This window comes from Symphalangus syndactylus, chromosome 11 (assembly GCF_028878055.3).
Source record: "Symphalangus syndactylus isolate Jambi chromosome 11, NHGRI_mSymSyn1-v2.1_pri, whole genome shotgun sequence".
Lineage (NCBI taxonomy): Eukaryota > Metazoa > Chordata > Mammalia > Primates > Hylobatidae > Symphalangus > Symphalangus syndactylus.
The window spans coordinates 63,850,156-63,870,881 of record NC_072433.2 but is presented as its reverse complement, the minus strand read 5'-3'; the positions used below and the strand labels follow the sequence as shown (position 1 = coordinate 63,870,881).

General features: G+C 44.9%; 1 pseudogene; it reads right to left on the bottom strand.

The window, feature by feature from the left end:
* Positions 1-17,902: 17,902 nt before the first annotated feature.
* Positions 17,903-19,715, bottom strand: LOC129493191 (U1 small nuclear ribonucleoprotein C-like; annotated as a pseudogene).
* Positions 19,716-20,726: the final 1,011 nt, after the last annotated feature.

The window sequence follows — 20,726 nt, the reverse complement described above, 5'->3', positions numbered from 1 at the left end:
AGTCTCACTCTGTCCCCCAGACCGGAGTGTGGTAGCGTGATCTCGGCTCACTGCTACCGCCTTCCAGGTTCAGGCCGTTCTCCTGCGTCAGCCTCCTGAGTAGCTGGGACTACAGATGCCTGCCACCATGCCCAGCTAATTTTTTGTATTTTTAGTAGAGACGAGGTTTCACCGTGTTAGCCAGAATGGTTTCAATCTCCTGACCTCGTGATCTGCTGGCCTTGGCCTCCCAAAGTGCTGGGATTACAGGCGTGAGCCACCGCGCCCGGCCAAGAAGCTCAAGTTTTTAAAGAAAAAGATGTATCAGGAAAGGGAGTGATTATAAAAGTTGTTATTTCAGAATTCTCATTGGTTTATGGAAGTAACATTGGTTGATGATGGGCAATACATTGTAGAACTATACGATGTGTGGCATTTTTTATGGCTACTTGGTATCAGTTAGTCTGGAGCCCACAAAGCATATTTGGTTCAAGAGGTAATTATGTAGCTCAAGGAAGAGAGAGACATGAATGCTGTTACTTTTTTTTTTTCTTTTTTTTTTTTTGACACAGTTTCACTCTGTTGCCCAGGCTGGAGTACAGTGGTGCCAGCTTGGCTCACTACACCCTCCGCCTCCCTGGTTCAAGCTATTCTCCTGTCTCAGCCTCCCGGGTAGCTGGGATTATAGGCACTCACCACCACACCCGGCTAATTTTTGTATTATTAGTAGAGATGGGATTTCTCTATGTTGGCCAGGCTGGTCTCGAGCTCCTGGCCTCAAGTGATCTGCCCGCCTTGGCCTCCCAAAGTGCTGGGATTACAGGCGTGAGCCACCGAGCCAACCCTGTTATATTTTAAATGGCTCTCTGGGCCTGATAACTTAAAGGGGCTCATCTCCCTCAGATTAAAAAGTTTTCTTTCTCACTTTCTTGAGTAGAATTCTAAACCAGTATTTTCTTCCTAGAGACTTTGAGAGTCTAAAGATTGAGAGGTTTCATGGAGTTGGAATTTGAACTTTATCCAGCATTCAGTAGGTGCTCAACAAAGATTTGACACTAAATAGATCTGTTTGGGTCTTGACAAGTGATGACATCAACAAAAAGTATCTGCCCACTGCATATAGAGATTATCATTTGATCTCTGTAGTTTCTTTTTTTTTTTTTTTTTGAGACAGAGTCTGGCTTTGTCGCCCAGGCTGGAGTACAGTGGCTGATCTCGGCTCACTGCAAGCTCCATTTCCTGGGTTCACGCCATTCTCCTGCCTCCGCCTCCAGAGTAGCTGGGACTACAGGCGCCGCCACCACGCCTGGCTAATTTTTTGTATTTTTAGTAGAGATGGGGTTTCACCGTGTTAGCCAGGATGGTCTCAATCTCCTGACCTCGTGATCCACCCGCCTTGGCCTCCCAAAGTGCTGAGATTACAGGCGTGAGCCACCGCGCCCGGCCTTGATCTCTGTAGTTTCTAAGCCAGGTTCAGTAAAAACAATTGGTTTGAGAAAGCTTTTCATTTTCCTAAGATGTCTGTATTTGAAGCATGTTGGCGTGTCGGAGTTTTTATTTTATCGGGTCACATGTTAGATACTTTTGTGAGAATTTAATACAAACAAAGACCACATATACAGCACAAGGATGGTGGTGTTGAGATGTAAGACAGGAACGTCCCACTGATCAGCCACAAGGCCCTTTGGGGGAGGGGAGGCACCACAGTCACCAGAGAAACCCTGCTTCATGTTCTGCCGTTTTAAACTCTTCATGTTTATTGTTAGATTTCACATAACTCTCAGCCCTTCTTCTCACTCAAAGTTCTACATGTTGTGTAGCAGTGTTGCTTTAAGTTATTTTAAAACAAATTTAAACTGTTTTCACTTTGAGAGTGAATTCTACAATTTCTTGAAAGAACTGAAGACATTCTGGGAGGTAAAATTAAACAAAATAGAACAGATTTAGTCATTTATCTTTTGCAAACTGTAATGCTAACTTGAAGTGTCCTTTAAAATGTGGCATATTAAGCTTTTCTGAATGTCTGGAGTTTATATCTTCTCAGGAAACCTATTAATTAGTATAAACTTGATGCCTAGAACAATGCTTCATTGAAACTGTATGAGGTGTGCTTTAAAAACAGACAAAAAAAGCATTATGCTGGAAATGCTATAGAAAGGATTCATGCACCAGGTGAGAGTTCCCTTTCAATAAGCAATAAAATCTTTGATCGATATTTTGAAAATCTGGTCCCAATTCATATGCAATTCCTTTTCCGGATCACTAAAGATTTAGCTGGCATTTAGCATTCCCATGGGCCCAGAAAACCCATGCTCCCTTTGATTTTCTTTCTAATTTTTACACTAACTTATTTGTAAACAAATTACACATAATGCTTTTAAATGTTACATGGTTTTATATTCTTTATTCTGTTTTGAGCATTATTAGAAATTTCTTTTATTCTGCTACTTAAGTTAGTGCTTCTCTGTGGTAATAAAATTTTCAATGGAATTCAACTAACAGGTCTTGGTCAGTTTTAGAGTAATTAGCCTCAAAAATTAGGTTTTGGATTTTTTTTTTTTTTTTGAGACAGAGTCTCACTCTGTCACCCAGGCTAGAGTGCAGTGGCATGATCTTGGCTCTCTGCAACCTCTGCCTCCTGGGTTCAAGTGATTCTCCTGCCTTAGCCTCCCAAGTAGCTGAGATTACAGGTGTGTGCCACCATGTCCGGCTAATTTTTATATTTTTAGTAGAGACGGCGTTTCACCATCTTGGCCAGGCTGGTCTCGAACTCCTGACCTCGTGATCCACCTGCCTTGGCCTCCCAAAGTGCTGGGATTAAAGGCGTGAGCCACCACACCCAGCCAGGTTTTGGATTTTTAAATGAGATGTACTGGCATGCTTGGATATGTACAGTGATTTATTCCCTAAATAAATACAAGTTTTCGATTGAATTCAGCTATGTATAGTGACAGTCTGGGCATTAATGCTACAAAGTTAGTGTTACGAAGTCTAGAAGATTTCTGAGGAACAAAACTGTTTTATGCTACCAAAAATTGCATATAGGGTAGTGGTGGTGGAGTGAGAGATAATGTGTATGATTTTTCAAGAACTCCTCCAAAATGGTTCAGTGATTGCATAAACCTTTTCAATGCATGCTCCATCTATCTATCTATCTATCTATCTATCTATCTATCTATCTATCTATCTATCATCTATCTATCGATCTATCTATTTATTTATTTTTGGAGACAGAGTCTCGCTCTGTCACTCATGCTGGAGAGCAGTGGCCCAATCTTGGCTCACTGCAACCTCTGCCTCCCGGGTTAAAGCGAGACCAGCCTGGCCAACATAGCAAAATCCCTGTGGCCACATGCCACCATGCCCAGCTAAATTTTGTACTTTTATTGGAGATAGGGTTTCGCCATGTCGGCCAGGCTGGTCTCGAACTCTTGACCTCAGGTGATCTGCCTACCTTGGCCTCCCGAAGTGCTGGGATTATAGGTGTGAGCCACCGAGCCCGGCCTTTTTTTTTTTTTTTGAGACTGAGTCTTGCTCTGTGGCCCAGGCTGGGGTGCAAAGGCATGATCTTGGCTCACTGAGTTGAGCCAAGATCTCTGATCTCTGCCTCCTGAGTTGAAGCAATTCTCCTGCCTTAGACTCCCAAGTAGCTGAGACTACAGGTGCACACCACCACACCTGGCTAATTTTTTGTATTTTCAGCAGAGATGGGGATAACGTGACCTCAGGTTATCCACCTACCTTGCCCTCCCAGAATGCTAGGATTACAGGCGTGAGCCACCGTGCACAGCCAATGCATGGTACCTTGAAACCCACTTCCTCCCTTGAGCAAAATAAGCCACAATAAGAACAACAGTTTTCTTTGTTTTTGCTGTCTTTTTATTCCTTGTTACAGACTTGAGACAAAGCAATTAAAAGTTTTGTTCTATATATATTTTTTTAATTAGGTTTTGGAATTCCACTTGTGTTTACCTCTCTTGCTTTAGTTGCTTAGTCCCTTTAAAAATCCCCAGGATCTAGTGGCCAAGGACCACAAAGGAAAGAGGTCACATTCCTCCTTTCTTCCTGCCTATAATCTCATACTGGGAGGAACTGATTCTTCTATGATGATGCCTCTAACAGGCTTCATTTATACCTCGGATGAAAGAGTCCTATTTTAGGAAAATTTTTTGTAAGTAAGAAAGAAAGAGGAAAAGAAAAGACGCAAGCTTGAGCTGGTATATAAAACGACTACTTCCAGGTAATTTTCATTTCTTCCCCAAAGAGTTCTCAGGTCTCAATGACTTGGAATGCTTCATAAATCATCTGTTGTTCTGATTTTACAGCTCTTCAGTTTTATTCATGGCTCTATACCCAGTGCCTTGCATACAGTAGGCACCCAGTGAATATTTGCCAAATCAATGAATAGTTAACTCTAATCTCAGTTCTCTCCAAAATTAACTTATTGGTTTATCTTCTATCACTTGCCTCAAACTGAAATTGATTTCTTGCCTCTCTCAGGCTCTTTGATGCCAGCAAGGCCTGTTGGAAAGGAGAAGTTCAATAATTTCCCATATTTGGCTAATGACCAAACAGCATCTGTTTGTAACAGAGCGCTAATTCTTGCTGCCTGACCTATATATGAATTAATGATCACCTGCATTGCAGTATCTCTACCCAGAAAATAACACAGCAGCAGCATAGCAGAATAATATAAAATATTAGCATGGAATCTGGAAAGAGAATCAACTCTGATGTCTCTGAGAAGGAAAAACACTTTGTAACCTCTTGGACAGTCACTCACAGGCTTTCAGGGCAAGCCTGTTCATTCCAGAGAGCCAAAAAGTTCAACTTCAAGAAAGAGTCTCATGAAACAAAATGCCACGTGAATTTAACTTTCCTAGGTGCCACCCATTGTGGACAGGCTCCCATGGTGAGAATGATTCCAGCTAGAGAAAAGCCCTGTGGCAACAGCAGGTCATACCGCAGTGGCTCCGGCGACAGGAACTCTGACAGGGGGCAAAAGTTATGTCAACATGTTCTGGTAGCTCCGCTGTCTAGGGACCGGGGAGAAAGAGAGTGGTCAGGAAAAACACAAGCTGCATAAATAAAGGGAGAAGAATGACAGGTTATGCCTAAGAATAGAAAAAGAAATATCTCAAGGGTCATAGTGTCGTTGAGCTGACTCTATGGTCAACAAAACATCATCGCGGGGCACAGCTGAATGCTGGCTTCTACTCACTCGCTGAGAAGAAGCGAGCTTTGACAGAATTCACTGTGCCATGTCATTTCACTGTTTAGCAGTTTCTGAATTTTTTTTTTTTTTTTGAGATGGAATCTCGCTCTGTCACCGAGACTAGAGTGCAGTGGCGCGATCTTGGCTCACTGCAACCTCTGCCTCCCAGGTTCAAGTGATTGTCCTACCTCAACCTCTGGAGTAGCTGGGACTACAGGCGTGCACCACCACACCCAGCTGATTTTTGTATTTTTAGTAGAGACAGGGTTTCACCATGTTGACCAGGCTGGTTTTGAACTCCTGACCTCAGGTGATATGCCTGCCTTGGCCTCCCAAAGTGCTGGGATTATAGGCGTGAACCACCGCGCCCAGCCAGTTTCTGAATTATTAATGCAAGGCTCTGAGAGGGGAGTGGTCAAAATGATTACCTGTTGAGAGAAGAGAAGCAGCCACGAGGGGGTTGGAGAGGATCATTCAGCTTTTTAGCATGGAAGCGGGAGAGCTAAATGCTTACTTACGGAGAAAAGATGAGTTGGCAACAATGATGAATTGTGGTTTGAAATGAGCATGTGCAAAAAGCAGCTCCAATACAACAAATGAAACTTGAGTGAAACATGGAAGGACTTGCTGTACCCTCTGCCCAGAGCCGATTCTGGAGTGGCTGGGGGTTCAGTGTGCAGGCAGCCTTTTAGCCTTCTTACTGTTTGACTCTAATTCTCATGCATCCTGTATTTAAGCAGTCGCTGGACTTTTTCTGTTGTTCAGTTCTTTTACATATTGGACAATTTATTGGATACCTCCTTTATGTGGGATACTATACTAAGTGTTGAGTAGGATTAGAGAGAAAGATTAACCACAGGATGTGCCCTATAACAGCTTATGGTTCCATGTTACTCTTGCTCTAATTTTTATGCAAATCTGTGAATCCAAAAGGCCAGCTGGGTCTACATAACCTAGGCAAAATAATAGGAGCGGGATGGAGTAAGTTATTCTATTCACCTAGGCAATATTGTGGTGAATATTCATAAAAACACTGTTTACATGTTTAGTTTCACAAAAAAGTGATTCAAAATGAAATAGCTGAATGAAGAAGGTAATAAAAGGGAATTTGAGAAGAAAAAAGGCTCATTTTTATAATATAAAATATTACCTATCTTAATACAAAAATTTATATTCTTTTTACTGTTGAGCTCCAGTATAGCTATAATTCCCTGGTTAAGATATCAAGGTGGTATTCACAACGGAGAAATATGTCTTGTTGTTCTAAAAGTTGTCTGTCCAGTCTTGCCGCTTTTAAATCTTGTAGAGAATCACTCTGTGAGTGAGTTCAAATACTTCCTTTTATGCTGAATAAATAAACTTGCTTCCAAGTCAGGATGAGCAGATAGCTCCAAACACTAAACACTTACTGGCATTCAGTATGAGAGTCCTGGATGTGATTCCTCCAATCAGTGGGCTAGTACATCCTGAACGTTTAAGTAGGGGGGAAGAGTGTACAAATTCATTATGTAGTTTTTTGTACAAGTGACATTCATTTGTATATAATATTCTGCATCTTTTCATGTATATTATATACATACCTTGCTGTCACTTAGTAAAATAACCAAACTTTTTACTCAATTAAGTGTCTTGGGGGCATCTACAGTTCAGCTGGAGGGCATCAGGTCACCAGAGGTGGAATGGAGTTCAAAGAATTTTAATATCATCCAGTTCACACTCTTGCCAGAGGGCATTCCTGAGTTCTGCCAAGGGCAGTGCTCTAAGTAGAAGGCTGTTAGACATCCTCAGCCCGGAGGCTTAGGTCTATCCCACTAATTTTATGGGGAAGAAACTAAGGCATAAGATGGGAAGATGACGGCTGCTGGGCGGCACAGTGACTCACACCTGTAATCCCAGCACTTTGGGAGGCTGAGGCGGGAGGATCACTTGAGGTCAGGAGTTCGAGACCAGCCTGGCCAACATGGTGAAACCCTGTCTGTACTAAAAGCACAAAAATTAGCCAGGCATGGTGGCGGGCGCCTGTAATCCCAGCTACTCAGGAGGCTGAGACAGGGAGAATTGCTTCAACCCTGGGAAGTGGAGGTTGCAGTGAGCCAAGATCGCGCCACTGCGCTCCAGCCTGGGCAACAGAGCGAGACTCCATCAAAAAAAAAAAAAAAAAAAAAAACAAGAGCCTCCTTCTGGTTAAATAGTTTTGTTATGCATTAGAGCTGGAAAGAGTGGTGATTCAGCTGCTCCTGAAAGCAGATATGGTCTTGGGCAGAATCCTCCTTCACTATTCCCTAGAAGCCAAATGGGGCCCACAGATATTTCATTTAGCTTGTACTGTTCAGGCCCACACAGTGTTTCAAAATAAATTAGTTGCCAACATCTAAAAAAAAAACAAAAAACAAAAACAAAAAACCACCTTCTCTTAAAAAACAAAACAAAACAAAACAAAAATCTGGCAAGTGGGGCCACAATTCCATGCAACAGGAACGGGCTGAGAGTGGTCAGTGACTGCCTCCTTAAATGGGACACAAACCCCAGTTAAGTCAAAGCCCCAGGGCCTGCTGCCTAGGGTTGTGTGCCCTGCCTGTCTCTGCCTTGCTTTTCCCACCCAAAGCCTATGGAGCACTAGTGCTTCGGGGTTTCCTAACTCGCCTCTGCTATTAGACTTACCTCTGTAGAGTCTGGCTCTATCTCTCAAAGCCCTGATTTCTTCTAGGTGGCATCCAGCAAGCTGGACAGTCTTATAGGTCCATTAAGCCAGAGCTGGAATCTTATACCCTCAGTTGGCACTTGTTCATTTTCACAGGGTTTTTTTGGACCTACTGGAAAGCATACGGTAGTGCAAATTTTAGACCGGAAGACAGGCCTGGTGGAGAGAGATTTTGGTATAGGTGAACCTGCCTGTTGTGCCAGCCTGGGAAATGTGCTAGCCTTTTTGAGAGTGGGATGATCCAGGTATTTGAGCCTGTAGTTAGGTGGTAGGGTGATGGAGCAGTTACACCCCTCACCAGAGCTATTCCAGAAAAAGAGAAAGCTCTCCCACCCCCATATCCACCTCCAGTGGTTTCCCTCAAGGAACTTCCCTCAGGGCCTGGAGCTTCCACAGGCCTCTTTCTGGGGCCAGGCCAGCCACGACTGGGACTGGAGCATACGAAGAAGTGCATCACAGCCACCTGATGCCAATGGGGTGCCAGGCCTTCCGGCAAAGTGCCAGGCATTGCTTAGGGAAAGATGTGGCTCCTCCCTCGCCTTGCAGGTACAGCTCCAAGGTCAAACAAGACTGGAGGGCAGCCAAGGCCAGGACGTTGGCATGAAATCCTGCAGCCCAGAAAGGGAGAAAACCTGTTTACTTATAATTCTGCCTGTGCCGTTCCCCCTTCCCATAACTGGCCCTATATTCATTCTGCACTGTGATCATCAGCCTGACAGCTGATTTCGCTCTTAGCTTTTCCTTTTCTCTCTCTCCAAACTTACAGAGCTGTCTGGCTTTAGAAAGTGCTTAACAAGACTTGTGTTTAAACGAGAACCCTGAGAACCTCAAGGAATGATAGGCAGAGGTCAACAACCTTCCTCAGTCTCCTAGTTTTTCTTCACAGCCCAGAAGATACTGTCTGAATTTAGAAAAATCTGACTATGATCCGAGAGACTACGAGAGAAGGAAAAGAGAGAAGGAGAACAGAATTTGGAAATAAGTCCATAAAGCTTGCGTGTCCTTGGCAAACATTTCTTATTTCCCTCAGTTTGCAGGAACCTGAGACTCAAGGAGCTGAATTTCAAGTCACACCAAATATTATCACCCTCTACACACATGGATTCACAGTCCAGATTTAGATCCTGGGGGAAAAGATGATAGGAAAATTAAGATCATACATTTAATGCTTAAAATCAAATGGTTGACTTGCTTAAGTGTAAATTTTTTTTTTTTTTTTTTTTTGAGACAGGGTCTCACTCTGTAATCCAGGCTGGAGTGCAGTGTTGCGATCTCGGCTCACTGCAACCTACAAGCTCCACCTCCGGGGCTCAAGTGATCCTCCAGCCTCAGCCGCTTAAGTTGCTGGGATTACAGACACGAGCCACCACACTGGGCTAATTTTTGTATTTCTTGCAGAGACTGGGTTTCCCAGGCTGGTCTTGAACTCCAGAGGTCAGGCGATCCACCCGCCTCGGCCTTCCAAAGTGCTAGGATTATAGGTGTGAGCCACTGTGCCTGGCCAAATGTAAACAATTTGATTCCACAGAGAAATGATTCAGTATCCAAAATTATTTTCATGAAGTCAAAGTGTATTTGTTGGGTGACTGATAAGTGTACAACCTCTGCTCTAAAGGAGTTCATAGCCTAACAAGTTTAAGAAGGCATGGGTTTTGGAAAGGATTCATAACAGTACAAATGTCTGCCAAACAAGGTCAGAAAGTTATAGGAGTAAGGACGTTTCTTGGCAAAAAACAGTGCTGTGAGTTTTTACAACAAAGAGTTAGATCTATCAGGGAAGGTTTTGCTGAATTTGATGTTTAAAATGTTTTACCTCTGCATAATGGCAACCCAGTGTCTGGCCAGACAGACAGGACTGTATCATATTTCCTGCATCTAGAACAGGCCTGACACATAGCAGAAGCACTCAATTTACAATTGTTGAATGAGTGAGTGAATGAATGAATTCTGGCAAAGAAAGCAGGTAGATTACATCATTTTTAGGCATTCCTTCTAGGCACACTTCCCAGCAGAACCAATGATTATGAAAGTCAAAAGTCCCCCGTGCCATTCGCGAAGACATCGTTCTAGGAGATGCTTCTCTGCCAGGGGAAGTCTGGAGTAGCAACTTTGCTACTTACAGCTATGTGACCCTGGGCAGTCTCCTGCACCCTTTGAGCCATTGTGCCATCATCTGTCAAGTAATACCCACTTGACAGGGTTATAGGAACATCAAAGGAGATAATGTAGACAAAGCTTTTAGCAAAGTGCTAAGAGGGGCATAATAAGTGGAAACTGCTTTCTAATTCGACTTATTCTAATTGGCATAAAAGAAAAGTGCACGTTTACCTGCCCTAAGAGGCTTTTTAATTTAAAAAAAAAAATGTATTTGCTTCTTCTGTCTCCAACTTAAAAAAAAATTTTTTTGTTCACTGGTAAAGGAAATTTTCTAGGAAAACATTAATGAAAAGCCAGGGGGATGGGGGGGGGGGCAGGAGAGCCCCTACTGAGGCACTTAGGGGCCTCTTACTGAGGGTTCTTCCCTCTCCAGAACAGGCCAAGTGCTTCCTGACCACACCACTACATTGGAGCAGGCAGGGTTAAACCTGGTGGTGAATTTGGGCAGCATTTCGTTGGCAGCAGCGTGACAAGCCACAGTACCCTGCAAACTGCAGTTCTCCCCACCTTCTGCTATGCTGGAAGCCGGCCACTCCAGCGTCTTGTTTTTGTGTATGAGCTTATCAGCAAAAAGAGATTTAAATGAACAGGCTCAAAATGGGACCTGTACAAAGTCCAGGTCAAATGTCATGTACACAACTCCTCCTCCACAGACTCTACCATCAAGCCAGTTTGCTCCCTGACAAAGTCAGGGCACCTAGAAATTCTGCAGCAACACAAGATGAAATGGCTCACTGGAGGGGACCAAGAGGGGCTGACTTCCAGGGAGCTCCCTGGCCTGAGTGGCAGGGCTGCCCTCCGGCATTGCAGATGGAGGCAGGAAGCTGAGGGGGCTCTGCTGGGTAGGCAGACACTCAGCCCCCAGGAAAGCCGATCTGGGGTGGTCTGAGGAATGCAGTCAGAACCTTCTGTCCTGGTCTCCTGACAGCTCCTGAACCAAATGAGTCAGATGATTTTATATATATATGCACATATAAAATATACTACATATAATCATATATGTTCAAACATATATGTATATGTTTAAAAATTAAATACATGAATAAAAGGAATGCATATGCTTCCATTACTTCATTGAGAGAGTGGAATATGGCCGGGCGCGGTGGCTCAAGCCTGTAATCCCAGCACTTTGGGAGGCCAAGGTGGGCGGATCACGAGGTCAGGAGATCAAGACCATCCTGGCTAACACGGTGAAACCCCGTCTCTACTAAAATACAAAAAAAATTAGCCGGGCGTGGTGGCGGGCGCCTGTAGTCCCAGCTACTCAGAGAGGCTGAGGCAGGAGAATGGCGTGAACCCGGGAGGCGGAGCTTGCAGTGAGCCGAGATCGTGCCACTGCACTCCAGCCTGGGGGACAGAGCAAGACTCAGTCTCAAAAAAAAAAAAAAAAAAAAAGAGAGAGAGTGGAATAGAACATCTATTGGGTAAGAGGAACACTGTTAGACAGTTGAGGCAGTGAGGATCGTGGTTAAAATTCAAATCTTAGTTCCACCCTTTGCTACCTGTGAGTGATTTAAATCTCTCAAAGCATCTATTTCCTCACTGTACACAGCAGACAATAATACCCAGTTCATAAGGTTGTGATAAGGATTAAATGAAATAACATGTGGTAAACCCTTAGCAAGCTTAACATTGTAAGCACTCAAGAAATAGCAGCAATTACTAGCAATAACAACTCTTATCACTGTAAGGTAGGTATAGTCATTTTGGGTTATCCAGAGAAACAAAACTAATAGAGGATGTTGTGTGTGTGTGTGTGTGTGTGTGTGTGTCTATGGAGAGAGAGAAAGAGAGAGATAGATTTATTTTAAGGAATTGGCTCATGATTGTGGAGCGTGGCAAGTTCAAAATCTGTGGAGTAGGACAGCAGGCTAGAGACCCAGGGAAGAACTGACGCTGCTATCCAGTCCGAAGGCCCATCTACTGGCAGAATGCCTTCTTGCTGGGGGTAAGTGGAGAGAACAGTCTTTTGTTCTATTTAAGCCTTCAACTGATTGTGTGAAGCCTGTCCATATTATGGACAACAATCTTCTTCACTCGAAGTTCACCAATTTAAATGTTAATCTCATCTAAAAACATCCTCACAGAAACATTCAGAATGATGTTTGACCAAATATCTGGGTACTGTGGCCCAACCAAATTGACGCATAAAGTTAACCAGCACGGGAGACTTGATTAGCCCCATTTTAAAGATGAGAAGCCTGAGGCTCCAAGAGATTAGACAGTTGCACAGGGTTTACAGTCAAAAAGCTGGAATTCAAACCCTGACAAAAACCAGCACCTGGCCAGTGCTTGGCCCACAGCTGACTTAGGGTTTCCTGAATGTAATCCTTTCTTTTTTCTTTTCTTTTCTTTTCTTTTCTTTTTTTTTTTTTTGAGATGGAGGCTCTTTGTGTTCTCCAGGCTGGAGTGCAGTGGCACGATCTCGGCTCACTGCAACCTCCACTTCCCAGGTTCAAGTGATTCTCCTGCCTCAGCCTCCGGAGTAGCTGGGACTACAGGAAGGCGCCACCATGCCTGGCTAACTTTCTGTGTACTTTTAGTGGAGACAGAGTTCGCCATGTTGGCCAGGCTGGTCTCAAACTCCTGAGCTCAGGTGATCCGCCTGCCTTGGCCTTTCAAAGTGCTGGGATTACAGGCGTGAACCACCGCGCCTGGCGTGCTAAATGTATTTCTAGCTCTAGTCTCAGCTTTTACCCCTAAACGGCATCCTGGAGGAATGGGGCACAGGAGATTCTTCTTCTTATTATTTTTATTGAGGACAAAGGAAGCAAGGGAAAGAAGTGGGAGAAAGTTTGGTATGCGATGACTTTGGGGGTCATCAGCTGAGTGGTGGGGTGAGGTGAAGCAGAGTCGGAGGACCTGAGCAGTGGCTCTTGGTTGGGCTCTGGAGAGACACAAGGGGCACAAAGAGACAAAGACAGATCTATGGCCTGATCTCAGGCACCATGTACTGGGCTGCTTTAGCCCAGGTGGTAGAGACAACTTCTGAGTATGTGAGGCATTGGTGTGAGACCTGGAACAAAAAAAGCTGAGTAGGGAAGGTATCCCAGGCTAGTGCCACAGAAAACCACAAAAGCTGGAGTCTGGAAGGGCTGGGGCAGACTGAAGCTGGAGGCAGGAGCAGCGTGTGCAGGACTCTGGGTTTCCTTCTAAAGTGACAGGAAGGCCTGGTGTGGTGGCTCATGCCTGTAATCCCAGCACTTTGGGAGGCCGAGGTGGTGGATCACCTGAGGTCAGGAGTTAAAGACTAGCCTGGTCTACGTGGTGAAACCCCATCTCTACTAAAAATACAAAAATTGGCCAGGTGTGATGGTGGGTGGTTGTAACCTCTGCTACTTGGGAGGCTGAGGCAGGAGAATTGCTTGAACCTGGGAAGCAGTTTGCAGTGAGCTGAAATTGCGCCACTGCACTCCAGCCTGGACGACAGAGGGAGACTTCATCTAGAAATAAATAAATAAATAAAGAGATGGGAAGCCACTGGAGGGTTTAGGTAGGATTGACATTATCCGGCTGCCCCACTTGCTAGTGGACTAAGTGATCAGACCCTTTGGGTTTCTTTCTTTCTTTTTTTGTTTGAGACAAAGCTTCACTCTTGTTGCCCAGGCTGGAGTGCAATGGCACCATCTCAGCTCACTGCAACCTCCGCCTCCCAGTTTCAAGCAATTCTCTTGCCTCAGCCTTCCAAATAGCTGGGATTACAGACATGCGCCACCACACCCGGCTAATTTTTTGTATTTTTAGTAGAGACGAGATTTTACCATGTTGGCTAGACTGGTTTAGAACTCCTGACCTCAGGTGAACCACCTGCCTAGGCTGGTTTAGAACTCCTGACCTCAGGTGATCCACCTGCCTAGGCCTCCCAAAGTGCTGGGATTACAGGCATGAGCCACTGCACCCGGCCTGACCCTTTGGATTTCATAGCTAGCCAAGGCTTACAGTGGCTGGCTGCCTGGAGTCTGAAAACAGGCTCTTCTCAAATAAATACTTGAAAAGTTATTAAACTTAAAGTCTAAATATTCAATGAGGAAGCCCAGCCTTGGGATTCCCTCTGTCTTCTGCTGCCCACGCCTCTGTGGGTCTGGGCCCAATTACTAGGCAGTGTGTGAGAGGACAGCTGGCCTGGAGCAAATGACACAGGTTCAAGAAAGAAATGTTGGACCTTCTGCTGAGGGAGAGCCTTAGAGCTAAGACTGGCACTGTCCTTTCAAAAACAAAAATAAACACAGACAAAGAGAGCTGCATGCCTGCAGTGAAGGAACCTAAAAGTCGAATTGATTTAAACAGTGATTGATCATCTCATGATGTTTGAGAGAGGCTTCAGGGAGCAAAAACGAGATAAATATGTGTGAGGGAGACATAGAGACACCCAAAGAGATTAGAGTTCACTGTGGACAGATGGAGTCTTGCTTATCTGTAAGGAACCACAGGCTTTAGTTCTTCAAACCCAACATTATAGGGGGAAAGAGATTCAACAGCAAAATAAGAACATGTCTGTAAATGACAAGATTCAAGTTAAAAGAGGCCACCAATGGGGTATGTTATACAGGGGAAAGCCTATGGGTTCCTGAGTGATGAGACTGAGCTTGAGCTGCCCCCCCAACACCTCCTTTTGGGGTGATCTTAGGTGAACTGTGAAACACAGGAGAGCTCCATTTTCCTTGATTATAAATTTCCCTCTGACTCTCAGAGCCACAGCCAGGTAGAGTGTGTGAAAGCCGAGGCAGGCGCTGTGCTCCTGGCTTGAAATACAAGCATCCTGAAGGGGCATGGAGAAGCAGCCTTCCCTCTCCTCTTCATGAAGACCACCCCCGGGAGGAGGCCAGGTGGGCTCCTGGGGTGGGAGGGGGCTGCTTTATGAGGATGCCTCAGTGTGAGTGGCTGAGGTCAGGGGTGAAAAAATCCCAGTTGATAAAATCCTCGACGGGCAGGACTCAAGTTCTGCAGATACCAGATTGAGAAGATTTTCCTTTGAAACATAACAAGGTCAGTTGAAGGCAGATTAAAAACAAACATTACTCTGACAAAAGGGGTGGTGAGCATATGGATTTCACTAAAATACATCCCACTTCCCTTTATGGGAATGATATGTAATAAAATTATATATATTATGAGATTCTTCTTGGTGATGTATAACTGTTATGGTGGGAAATTCTAGAAAACCATCTGAGGACTCAGTGATCAAATAAAACCTGGGCTAGCAGATCCCAGTTCAGAGCCCCACAAAAAATATCTTGGAACCATATATAGCACTGGACGACTGGCAGAGGGCTTTGCCCTGTGATATCTTATCAGATCTTTATAATAACTCTATGAACAGATTTTACTCTCCTTATTTTATAGAAGCATAAATAAAAGCTCAGAGACGTGCCCAAAATTGCCCTGTTAAATGTAGAGCCGGTTCTAAAGTCTGGTTTCATTACTACAAATTCTGAGCCCGGTTCATCAGACCAGCATTAGAAATACAGATTCTATAGTCCCAAATCCCAGTGATTCTGGTTATTGGTGGGACCAGGATTTTATTTTTTTGTTGTTGTTGTTTTTTTTTTTTTTTTTTTTTAAGTCCTAGGCAGCTTGGGGAATTCCTGTGTGAGATCACACAGGTTATTTATTATCTTTGATTTTAAAATGAGGAGTAAATTGGAAATAGGAATTTAATTGATGCTAAAAAAAGGAGCTCTGTGGCTTTGAAAGGGGAGGAAACAGGAAGCTTGCTTCTGACTAAGAGGATGGCCCAGAGCACTCCAGGTAAACACAGCATTTGTCCTCATACATCCAGAGTCTAATGAGAATACTAGCTAACACTTCAAAGAGTTTCCTACATGCTTGGAACTATTCTAAGCACGTCTATACATAATTTCATCTTACCCTCACGAGAAACTGAGTTTTTCTGTCTCCATTTTACAGATAAGGAACCTGAAACACAGTTGCTTGTCCACGGCCAACTATTTGGTCAAGGTGGCCAGTGAGTACTGCGGGTCCCACTAAATGAAAGAAAATTCACCAACTGGCTGAGGGATGTTCAGACAAACAGAATGGGTTGGCGATGAGAAGATGCTGGGAAAGGCAGGACTCCCAGGGTTGAGAGCAAGAAAGACCCACGATGCTTGCACACCTGGGGCTGCCTCCCTCCTTCCATCCCAAGAGCTGAGGAGGGGCCTCCCTCCTGTCTAGAACTCACCTTTCCACCGTGCTCCAGCGACATGCGCTCTGTTTTTTTTTGTTGTTGTTGTTTGTTTGTTTGTTTTGTTTTGTTTTTTTGAGACAGAGTCTCACTCTGTCACCCAGGCTGGAGTGCAGTGGAGCAATCTCAGCTTACTGCAACTTTCACCTTCCGGTTTCAAGTGATTCTCCTGCCTCAGCCTCCCGAGTAGCTGGGATTAGAGGCGTCCGCCACCATGCCTGGCTAATTTTTGTATTTTTAGTAGAGATGGGGTTTCACCATGTTGGCCAGGCTGGTGTTGAACTCCTGACATGATCTGCCTGCCTCGGCCTCCCAAAGTGCTGGGATTACAGGCCTGGCCACCGTGCCCGGCTGATCTTGAGCAGAGCCTTCACATCACAGATTCCTGGGCCCCTTTTCTCTCTGTCCTTATCATCTCCGTTGACTGGTTCTTTCCTAGCAATCAATGAACAGTTCTACTTTTTAACAGCCCTTTCCCTCAACCTCATATACCCTATATCTCCTCAAACTAATTTCATCTGTTCCCTGACTCCAAATCTCAGTCAATGACATCAGCATCCATTGGGATGCCTAAGCTGGAAATGTAGGCACCATTCTCGATTCCTTCCTCCCAACATTTTCTCATCTGATTCATCTCTAGTCTTGTAGATGTTACCCTATAAACACCTCTCCAATTCTCCCCCTTTTCTCAACTGTCTCCACCTTCAGCCACCATCCTTCTATCCCGGGTCAGCCCAGTGCTGTCTGGACCACTCTCTCCTCTTGCAGGTTTGCCAGCCTCCCCAACCTCCCATTCATGGGTTCTCTGCACAGCACCCAGAGACAACTTCACAAAGACAAAGCTGCCTCTGCCACTCTCCTGCTTCACACACTGCAGTGCCACTGCCTTGCTCCCAAAAGCCTTTGGTGACATAATTCTGCTCATCTCTCCAGCCTCATTTCCCTCTCCCCCCAGGAACCCTCTTTCCTGCCACCATCCAGCTGAGCCAGTCCTTCTTACCCTTCTGCCATCGATTTGGATGTCACCTGGCCTCCGACGTCTCTTTCAACCTATCCTATACATGTAGACCCAGTGCTTCCCCTAGTAGCATTTATCTCACCATATTATAGTTGTTGACTTGTCTAATTTTTTTTAATTAACCGAGCTGTTTATTATTTTAACCAACAAAAGCTCTACAAGTGCTAGATTTAGTCCTGCACAAGATGACTTTACTAATAAAGGGAGGATGCCCAAAGAGATTTACCATATAGCTAAGGAAAAAGAATCTCACACAGAGGACATGCTGAAGAGATAATGAGCTAGAGAAACAGAACTGGCATGTTTCATTTCTTTTTTTTTTTTTTGAGGCGGAGTCTCGCTCTGTCGCCCAGGCTGGAGGGCAGTGGCGCAATCTTGGCTCACTGCAAGCTCCGCCGCCGGGTTCACGCCATTCTCCTGCCTCAGCCTCTCCGAGTAGCTGGGACTACAGGCGCCCGCCACCACGCCTGGCTAATTTTTTGTATTTTTAGTAGAGACGGGGTTTCACCGTGGTCTCGATCTCCTGACCTCGTGATCCGTCCGCCTCAGCCTCCCAAAGTGCTGGGATTACAAGCGTGAGCCACCGCACCCGGCCTCATTTCTTTTATAATATACAGAGAATACAGGGGGGAGGAAAAAGGAATACACTTTTAACTAAAAGAGTTGACAATTTTATTTTCACATTTCCCAATACAAATGAAAACTGCATCTTTTTTGTCCCACTTCTCCCCTCCAAAACTATTCTCTTTGATAGGAGAGGGGAGCAAGACTTCCTTATGCTGTTTAGAAAACCCAGCATCACAGCAGCATGATCTCCTGGCGAAGCAGAACAGGTAATATAAAACCGATATAATGAGCCCTCCCCCTATCCTTATCTGTCTGGTCGAGTCATTCTGGGTCGAGTGGGCACCATCATGGGACAGGCAGGAGGTCTTATCATTGGGGATCCAGGCATCGTTGGCTTGTGGCCTCCCATAAGCGGCCTCATTCCAGGAGCAGATCCCCCTGGCGTCATCCCAGGAGGAGGAGGGCCCATCATTGGCATCATGGGAGGACCCCTCATATGGGGTGCTGGCATCATACCAGAGTGACGAGACCCAGAAGACTAGGGGGAGGTTGTATCATCGCTCCTGCAGGAGGAGGAGCAGAGAATGGAGCAGGAGGTATCTTTCCTTGTTGAAATGCAGCCGTTGTTTTGTCAATCAGGCTCTGAGCCTGCTCTTCCATCCATTTCTGATAGTAGTCTTTCACATTCTCTTTGTGTTTCCTGCCACCGCAGTGTGTCTTTCTCACAGGAGGAGAGTCATGGGTGAGGTATGTATTGCAGTAGTCACAATAAAACTTGGGCATGTTGCTCTGCAGGCTGTTGGCCACTCCATTCTGTGACACCTAGAAATGACTGATTGTCTAATTTTACTAAAGCAAAGCTCTAGCTCCTTGAGGATGGGGACTGTTTTAAGTTTGTCTTAATTATCTGTACGTATTCTTTTCACCGTATCTGGCATTCAATAAAACCTTAGTAACTATAAGTTGAATGAATGAATGACCCAGAAAGACCATGAGGAGTGGCCAGAAGCTCATCAGAAGGATTTGAGTTTCAGAATACAAAATGTTTTCCTCATTAAGGGGCCAGGCTGGCAGCAGAGGCGGACCGAAAGTATGCAGAGGGAGCCCCCAAGAGCTGACTCATGCTTGCTGAACACCAGTGCTGTGCTAGCCTCTGTTGCTGTTAATTATTTTTTCTTACACCTCATAGGAATCCTTTAAGGTAGATTCTGTTTTTGATCCCACTTTAAAGACAAGAAAACTGAGGGCCAGAGAAGTTAAATAATTTGCTGCAAGTCACATAGTGGCAATGCTAAGATTCAGATATTGTCTATGCACCTTTCTCTAGGCTACAATAAGTCTGTAGTTTCCTTTTGCAGGTTCTTTGATAAGACTCACCTTGAATCTTTAGGAAGCTGCCTATGACTTCATATGCAGAGAAAAACCTAGCAAACAGCTTGGAAGAAGAGCAAATTTCCCACCAGACTTGGGACTGTCATGCTAGAAGTTTGGGTATTTTTGCTTAGTATTTAGATAAATTCAGATTCGGTAATTATGAAATTTGAGAGCTGGAAGTTATTTTAGAAATCTTTGAGTCCAGTTCTTTGAACACCTGAAGGGGCCAGTGACTTGCTGAAGGCCACTCAGGTACTGGTGGAGGCAGAATTGAAACACTGGGTCTCTCTCTCTCTGACCTTCCTGTAGAGCTATGCATGTTTTGCCTTTTTGGTGCTTGATTTTGCTTATTGGAGGCTCTTCGTAAAAAAATCTCTCTTAAAACTTCAAACTGGGTGGGACGCTGTAGCTCACACCTATAATCCTAGTGCTTTGGGAGGCAGAGGTGGGAAGATTGCTTGAGGCCAGGAGTGCAAGACCAGCCAAGGCAACATAGTGAGACCACTGTCTCTACAAAAAATTAAAAAATGAACCAGTCGGCCGGGCGCGGTGGCTCACGCCTGTAATCCCAGCACTTTGGGAGGCCGAGGCGGGAGGATCACGAGGTCAGGAGATCGAGACCATCCTGGCTAACACGGTGAAACCCCATCTCTACTAAAAAAAAAAAAATACAAAAAATTAGCCGGGTGTGTTGGCGGGCGCCTGTAGTCCCAGCTACTTGGGAGGCTGAGGCAGGAGAATGGCATGAACCCGGGAGGCGGAGCTTGCAGTGAGCCAAGATCGCGCCACTGCACTCCAGCCTGGGGGACAGAGCAAGACTCCGTCTCAAAAAAAAAAAAAAAAATGAACCAGCCGTGGTGGCATGCACTTGTGGTCCCAGCTACACAGAGGCTGAGAGAGAAGGATTGCTTGAGCCCAGGAGGTCAAGGCTGCAGTGAGCTATAATTGTGCCACTGCACCCCAGCCTGGTTGACAGAGTGAGACCCTGTCTCTAAAAAACAAAACAAAGTAAAACCTTCAAACTGCACATTGCTTTGTTAGAGAAAGAACTTCAACTTTGCTGAATGGCCAGATGTGGTACAACAGTGGGCCCGGATCTGCTGGGACCAGGAAGTTTAGGGGAGTCAGAGAGCTCAGGGTGAGTTGGGGGTTGAGATGATGAGGGAAGCCCAGGAAGAAACACGCTGGAAGTGGGGCCTTCCTTTCACAAACATTAGGAGAAAACATATGGCGATTTCAGAAAGTTTTCCTGAATGCATACCAGATACTAGGAACTGGAGAAATTGCCCTCAAATGCTTACAATCCAGAAAGGCAGTAGGTGTGAGTATAGTCATGAGATGGGATGAAGATATAAAGGGAAAATACTCAGACAAGATGAGGGCATGAAGGATTTTGCCTGGGAAAGTCAAGGAATTTTTCCTGAAGGAAATGGACTCCTGAGTTGGGTCTTGGAGGAAAAATAGAAAGAAGAGAAAGTAGGCCTTTTTTTTTTTTTTTTTTTTTTTTTTTTGAGACAGGGTCTTGCTCTGT